This window comes from Empidonax traillii, unplaced genomic scaffold (assembly GCF_003031625.1).
Source record: "Empidonax traillii isolate 1590-97213 ecotype Southwest subspecies unplaced genomic scaffold, ASM303162v1 scaffold1218:size158664, whole genome shotgun sequence".
Taxonomy (NCBI): domain Eukaryota; kingdom Metazoa; phylum Chordata; class Aves; order Passeriformes; family Tyrannidae; genus Empidonax; species Empidonax traillii.
Window position 1 is genome coordinate 89019 of NW_020956411.1, and position 8515 is coordinate 97533.

The following is an 8515-nucleotide window of genomic DNA, read 5'->3' on the forward strand; positions in this document are numbered from 1 at the left end:
TGTTCTTGAGGAGACACCCGCAGCCATCTTGGGACTTATAACTTATAGTACTTATAAAAATATGCAAAGGTTTATAAAAGTCCATAAAAGCACTACACACAATATAAATTGCTCAGACATTCACTATTTTCTTCCCACAAGGTAGTTTGTGCTTGGGGGACTCAAGCTTCACATGGAGGACAACGTTGCCTTTTGCTGGGATGCCCGCTATCTTGTGAGCCTGCCAACACTCTGCTATGGGGAATTCTAGTCATTCTGGGTCAGTAAGACAACCTTGTAAAACGCACCTGCGTGAGTGGTGGTTTCACTGAGGGCTTATTTCCCTCCTCTCCTTTCCTGTCTCTCAGCTTCTCGTTTTGTTGGCCACTTCTTTGTAATAAATATCGCAGGTTTTTTGAGCTTTCAACGGTGTTTTGGTTTCCATTTCAGCATCCCTCCAAATCCTCCCTGGAACACTGCCCATGAGTCGCAATAAATAGCCTCTGCTACTTTATCTCTGTCTTCCGCTGCAATCATTATGTCATCTATAGACAGTTATTTCTGGGGGTACTATAATACTTTCCATCTCTGTAGCTAAAGCACAATGAGCCAATGTGGGTGAATGCTTGTATTCTTGAGGGAGTCTATTGAAGGTACACTGTTGCACATTCCAAGTAAATGCAAATTGATTCTGTTCTTCCTCATGTAAAGGAACCATAAAGAACACAGTTTTAACATCCAGTACAGCCATCCATTTGTGACCCTTGCTTTGTATCTCATTATTCAGTGTGGCAATATTCTGAACTGCAGTTGTTAGCAGTGCTGTATTGGCATTTAATTTTCGATAGTCTACTCTTAGTCTCCAGGTGCTATTCGGTTTCTGACAGGCCACAAAGGCAGGCTATAAGGCTGCATGGTATATGTGATAGATCCACTCAATGCCATGCTCCTTTGCCCAGGTGGTAACTAAGCTGTTCTTGAAATGGGTCCCATTATCTGACTCAATTCGCTCTGGGGTGCTGTGTCACCACAGGACTTGCTTTTCAAGGCCCAGGATGGTATTTCTGGCAGTGGTGTGGGGCACTGGATGCGTCTCCAGCCATCCAGTAGTGACTTCCACCATGGTGAGCACATAGCGCTTACCTTGACGGGTCTGTGGCAGTGTGATGTAATCAACCTTCCAAGCCTCCCCGTACCTGTATTTACTCCAACATCCACCATACCACAGGGGCTTCAGTCTCTTAGCCTGTTTAACGGCAGTGCATGTCTCACAGTTATGGATAAGCTGAGAAATAGTGTCTGTGGTTAGATCCACCCCTTGATCTCGTGCCCATCTATACATGGCATCTCTGCCCTGATGGCTGGAGGCATCATTGGTCCAATGCGCTAGGAACAACTCTCCTTTGTGCTGCCAGTCCAGATCCACCTGTGACACCTCAACTTGTGCAACTCAGTCTGCCTGTTCATTGTTGCGATGCTCCTCATTGGCTTGATTTTTGGGCACGTGGGCATCTATGTGGCGGACCCTCACAGTCAGCTTCTCTACTCAGGTAACAATGTCTTGCCACATATCAGTGGCCCAGATGGGTTTCCCTCTACATTTTCAATTGACCTTCTTCCATCTGTCCAATCACCCCCACAGAGCATTGGTCACCATCCACAAGTCAGGATAGAGGTAAAGCTTTGGTCACTTCTCTCGTTTCAGCTTTCTCTGGACAGCTTTGAGCTCTGCGAATTGGCTCGATTCACCTTCTCTTTCAGTAGCTTCTGCAACTTGTCGTGTGGGGCTCCATACAACTGCTTTCCATTTACATTTCGTCCCTACAATGTGACAGGAACCATCAGTAAAAAGGGCATAGTGTGAGTGTGTTTCTTCTTCTGGTAGTTGATTGTATGCTGGGGCTTCCTCAGCCCGTACCACCTGCTCTCCTTCTTCTTCATCTGCTAGACTGAAATTCTTGCCTTCCGACCAGTTTGTGATGATTCCTATGATCCCAGGGCAATTCGTATTTCCAATAGAGGCACGCTGCATGATCAGGGAGATACACTTACTCCATAGAGCATCAGTGGCATGATGCATAGAGGGTGCCTTTCCCTTGAACATCCAACTCAGCACCAGTAATCGAGGTGCCAGGAGGAGCTGTTCTTCTGTGCCAGTCACCTATGAGGCAACTTGTACTCCTTCATTAGCTGCTAGAATCTCCTTCTCTGTTGGTGTATAGTTGGCTTCAGATCCTCTATAGTTTTGGCTCCAGAATCCAAGTGGGCAACCTCGGGTCTCACCAGGCACCTTCTGCCAGAGGCTCCAGGGAGGACCATTATCCCCGACTGCAGAATAGAGTACATTCTTCACATCTGGTCCTGTCCTGACTGGCCCAAGGGCTACAGCATGGGCAATCTCCTGTTTAATCTGTTCAAATGCTTGCTGCTGTTCAGGGTCCCACTGGAAATCATTCTTCTTGCAGGTTACCAGACAGCGAGGGCTTACGATCTGGCTGTACTCGGGGATGTGCATCCTCCAAAAACCTATGGCACCCAGGAAAGCTTGCGTTTCCTTCTTGCTGGTCTGTGGGGCCATTGCTGTGATCTTATAGATGACTTCTGTTAGGATCTGATGATGTCCATCTTGCCACTTTATTCCCAGGAACTGGATCTCTTGGGCAGGTCCCTTGACCTTACTCTTTTGGATGGCAAACCCAGCCTCCAGGAGAATCTGGATGATTTTCTCTCCTTTTTCAAAATCCTCTGCTGTGTCCCCCCATGCAATGATGTCATCAATGTACTGAAGATGTTCTGGAGCCTCACCCTTCTCTAGTGTACCCTGGATCAGTCTGTGGCAAATGGTGGGACTGTGTTTCCACCACTGGGACAGTCGGATCCAGGTGTACTGCACTCCCCTCCAGGTGAAAGCAAACTGTGGCCTGCACTCTGCTGATAAGGGGATAGAAAAGAATGCATTTGCAATGTCAATAGTGGTGTACCACCTTGCTGCCTTGGACTCCAGCTCGTACTGGAGCTCCAACATGTCTGGAACAGCAGCACTCAGTGGCGGGGTGGCTTCATTCAGGCCACGGTAGTCCACAGTCAATCTCCATTCTCCATCAGACTTACACACAGGTCAGGTGAGGCTGTTGAAGAGTGAGTGGGTCTTGCTGACCACCCTTTGGCTCTCCAGTTCACAGATCACCTTATGGATGGGGATCACAGAGTCTCAGTTCGTTCAGTACTGCCAATGGTGCACTACTGTAGTGGCAATTGGCACTCACTGTTCCTCAACCTTCAATAGTCCCACTGCAGAAGGGTTCTCTGAGAGACCAGGTAGTGAATTCAACTGCTTAGCTGCCTCTGTCTCCACAGCAGCTATACTGAAAACCCATCTATGTCCCTTTGGGTCTTTGAAATACCCGTTCCTGAGATAATCAATGCCCAGGACACATGGGGCATCTGGACCAGTCACAATTGGGTGTTTCTGCCAGTGCCGGCAATTCAGGAAGCTGCTCGCAGCCATGTGTGTTTGCAGCCAGCAATGAAAAAAACCCCAAGTCCTTTTCCTGCAGGCAGTCTTGAAAAGCAGAATACTTTGGTCTGAGATGGGTCGGTGTCTCTCTCTCAGTTGTCCTCTGCAAGGTGTTCTGTGGGGAGAAAGTTCCTCTCAGGAAAAAAGAGCGAGGCAGCCAAACACCAAACTCCTGCCCAGTCCAGTCTCAGACCAAAGCCCCCAAAAGCCCCTAAACAAAGGACTTCCCAGCTATCCCTGCCACCACTGTGCTTTCCCATGAGATCTCCCCCTCTCCCTGCTCCTGCGCTCAGCTCCATTCTCGCCCCCATCCTGGAAGACACAGAAAGGGCATTGAGAAAAAGTTCCAACATCTCTTCAAACTCATGACACTGCCTAAAGAAAAAAGGTATTGTGATGGTTCGGACTTGGCTCCCTGCCAAATGCCCATCCCCCCAGTAGCAGCCCCTCTCTTCCCCCCCTTTCTACTTCCCCCAGGGTAAAGTGCTGTGGCCTTAGCAGTTTTAAAGGATTGTGCTGGGTTCTGAGAAGGCCAGGAGCTGACCGTTGGTCAAACAAGAACAAGTTTGCAGCTGCAGGAATGCAGAGGTCAGCAGAAAGCAATGTGTGAGAAACGGTGATAACAGAAACTTTTCCCAGGAATGTGTGCTTTAAGACTACCAATCGTTGGACTGTCTGAGGTGCGTGGACAGTGTGTGCTGACCAATCATAATAGCATGCTGTGCTCGTGGTCGCATGTCCAGGACTCAAAAGATTATATATTGTGTAGCCTTCTGATAATAAAATGGATTTGAATCTGCATCTCATAGATGTGTCGTTCTTTCCCGCTCCCGTGAAATGCCTGCGGCAGTAAAGGAAAAAAAACTATGCAAATTGAAGAACCCAAAAACCAAGTTAGTTATATATAAATAATATATTTTATGTATATTACAGTTAAGATGCTATGTACACAGCAAACGGGAATCCAAAAACCCCCCGAAGGGATAGGGAAAGGGGAAAAAGGGACAAAAGGAAACAAAAAGGGACACCAAATAGATATGTGCAATCAAACCCGAGAATTAGTAAAATAACTAGTAAAACAAATTTCACCACATCCCTTAGAAAGAAACAGGACTGACACACACACGATCAGCACTCCCCAAACCTCCACGTGGCAGGTCAGTAGATGCTGCAGGCCTCAGCCTTAGATAAGTGAGACCAATGCAGGGACCCACTGTTCCCGAACTTCGGCGGAAGAGAAGAAGAACGAAGGCCTCTCCTCCCTTCTTATTTATACCACAATTTACATAAAAATTGTATGGAATACTGGGAACACTGCCCCTTCCTTGGTTACAAACTGGTAACCAGGGAAGGCCTAGATTAAAACGACCACATTTTCCACCCCTTATTCCATACTGTTTTTATGTAACACCTATATTTCGCGTTCGCCTATATCCCGCGCATATGTACATATATATATATAGTCCTTGTTTGTCTCCTTGGAGCAGTTGTTGAAAGTCAATACCGACATCAGTTCATTTCAAATCTTTGGTCTCCTCATTCACAATCAGAGTTCTGGTTTTTGGGTTGATTCATCACTGGATACCGGCATCAGCTTAGTTCAGGTCTTTTTTGTCTGGTGACTGGTCTCCTGTAAAATACAACTCAAGGCACAGAATTAGTTTCTCCCCAAGGTGAAATTTCCTTGAGGCACACTCTGGATCTCTCCATCTTTCCTCATTACCCACCAGGTATGTCCTGGCCCCTGAGCAAAGACAATCCCACGAATGGGTTTGTCTTGGCCTGAGGCAGGAGTGACCCAAACAGCTTTCTCTAGCATTCCTTTCAAGTGGATCACTGGAACTTTGTCTCCATCTACAATGTGGAGGGACTCTGCTTGTGCAGGGCCAGCTCAATTGACAGAACCCCTAGTATTCACTAACCATGTGGCCTTTGCTAGGTTTTGATCCCAATTTTTGAAAGTTCCTCCACCTAGGGCTTTCAAAGTGGTTTTTAACAGTTCATTACACTTCTCAACCTTCCCAGTAGCTGGTGCATGATATGGAATGTGATATACCCATTCAATACCATGTTCCTTTGCCCAAGTGGTGACCAAATCATTTTTGAAATGAGTCCCATTGTCCGACTCAATTTGCTCTGGAGTGCCATGTCTCCACAGGACTTGCTTTTCAAGACCTAGAATGGTATTCCGGGCTGTTGCATGGGGCACTGAATAAGTCTCCAGCCATCCGGTGGTTGCTTCCACCATGGTAAGCACATAGCGTTTACCTTGGCGGGTCTGTGGTAACGTGATGTAGTCAACCTGCCATGCTTCCCTGTATTTATACTTGTCCCAGCGTCCACCATACCACAGGGGCTTCAGTCTTTTCACCTGCTTAATAGCGGCACAGGTTTCACAGTCATGGATAACCTGGGAAATAGAGTCCATGGTTAAATCCACCCCTCGGTCTCGTGCCCATCTATAGGCGGCATCTTGACCCTGATGGCCTGAAGCATCATGGGCCCAACGAGCTAGGAATAATTCTCCCTTCTGCTGCCAGTCCAGGTCTACTTGTGACACCTTGACCTGTGCAGCTCGGTCTGCCTGTCTGTTATTATCGTGTTCTTCATTAGCTCGATCCTTGGGCACATGGGCATCTACATGGCGGACTCTCACGTTCAGTTTCTTTTCTCTGGCAGCGATGTCTTGCCACAAATCAGCAGCCCAGATGTGTTTCCCTCTATGTGTCCAGTTTATCTTCTTCCACCTATCTAGCCATCCCCATAGGGCATTGGCTATCATCCACGAATCAGTGTAGAGGTAGAGCTTTGGCCATCCTTCTCTTTCTGCAATGTCCAGGGCTAATTGAACAGCTTTGAGTTCTGCAAACTGACTCGATTCGCCTTTACCTTCAGCAGCTTCTGCCACTTGTCGAATGGGACTCCAAACGGCTGCTTTCCACTTCTGGTTCCTTCCTATAACATGGCAAGAACTGTCAGTGAAAAGGGCATAGCGTGTCTCTTCATCTGGCAGCTGATTATATGGTGGAGCTTCTTCAGCTCGACTCACTGGCTCTTCTTCTTCCTCATCTGCCAGACTGAAGTTTCCACCTTCAGGCCAATTTGTTATAATTTTCAGAATTCCAGGGCGATTTGAGTTTCTCATTCGGACACATTGCGTAATCAAAGTCATCCACTTGCTCCACGTAGCATTGGTGGCATGATGCGTAGGGGGCACTTTCCCTTTGAACATCCAACTCAGCACCAGTAGTCGGGGTGCCAGGAAAAGTTGCGCTTCAGTGCTAGCCACCTCTGAGGTTGCTCATATGCCTTCATATGCCGTCAGTATTTCCTTCTCCATAGGGGTGTAATTGGCCTCAGAACCTCTATAACTTCGGCTCCAGAAACCAAGTGGTCGCCCTCGTGTCTCACCAGGTACCTTTTGCCAGAGGCTCCAGGAGGGACATTTATCTCCAACTGTAAAGTACATTCTTTACATCTGGTCCCGTCCTGACTGGTCCAAGAGCCACGGCATGTGCAATCTTTTGCTTGATTTGCCTGAAAGCCTGTTGTTGTTCAGGACCCCATTGGAAGTTGTTCTTTTTACGGGTCACAAAGTAAAGAGGGCTCACAATCTGGTTGTACTCAGGAATGTGTATTTTTCAAAAACCTATGGCCCCTAGGAAGGCCTGTGTCTCCTTCTTGTTGGTTGGCGGAGCCATTGCTACGATCTTATTGATGACATCTGTTGGTATCTGTCATCTCCCATCTTGCCATTTCACCCCTAGGAACTGGATCTCTCTGGCAGGTCCCTTGACCTTACTCTTTTTGATGGCGAAACCGGCTTTGAGGAGAATCTGGATGATCTTCTCCCCTTTCTCAAAAACTTTCTTTGCTGTGTCCCCCCATACAATGATGTCATCAATGTACTGGATGTGCTCTGGGGCCTTGCCCTTCTCTAGGGTGGCCTGAATCAGCCCATGGCAAATGGTTGGACTGTGCTTCCACCCCTGGGGCAGTCGGTTCCACAGGTACTGCACGCCCCTCCACGTGAAAGCAAACTGCGGCCTGCACTCTGCTGCCAAGGGAATGGAGAAGAACACATTCGCGATGTCAATAGTGGCGTACCACTTCGCTGTCTTGGACTCCAGCTCGTACTGGAGCTCCAGCATGTCTGGAACAGCAGCACTCAATGGTGGCGTGACTTCATTCAAGCCACGATAGTCCACTGCTGGGGTCTTGGCAGTTTTAAAGGATTGTGCTGGGTTCTGAGAAGGCCAGGAGCTGACCGTTGGTCAAACAAGAACAAGTTTGCAGCTGCAGGAATGCAGAGGTCAGCAGAAAGCAATGTGTGAGAAATGGTGATAACAGAAACTTTTCCCAGGAATGTGTGCTTTAAGACTACCAATCGTTGGACTGTCTGAGGCGCATGGACAGTGTGTGCTGACCAATCATAATAGCATGCTGTGCTCCTGGTCACATGTACAGGACTCAAAAGATTATATATTGAGTAGCCCTCTGATAATAAAATGGATTTGAATCTGCATCTCATAGATGTGTTGTTCTTTCCCGCTTGCTTGAATGCCCACGGCAGTCCACAGTCAATCTCCATTCTCCATCAGATTTACATACAGGTCAAATGGGGCTGTTGAAGGGTGAGTGAGTCTTACTGACTACCCCTTGGTTTTCCAGCTTCTGGATCGTCTTATGGATGGGGATCACAGTATCTCGATTTGTCCGGTACTTCCGCCTGTGCACTGTCTTAGTGGTTGTTGGCACTCGCTGATCTTCGACTTGCAGTAATCCTACAACAGACGGATCTTCTGAGAGGTCAGGCAGGGCAGATAACCACTTGGACTCCTCTTCAGTCACTGCGGCTACACCAAAAGCCCATCGGTACCTCTTTGGGTCCTTAAAGTATCCTCTCCTGAGGTAATCCATGCCAAGAATGCAAGGGGCTTCTGGCCCTGTCACAATGGGATGCTTTTCCCATTGGTCTCCTGTCAAGCTTATTTCGACCTTTACCACTGACAACTCTTG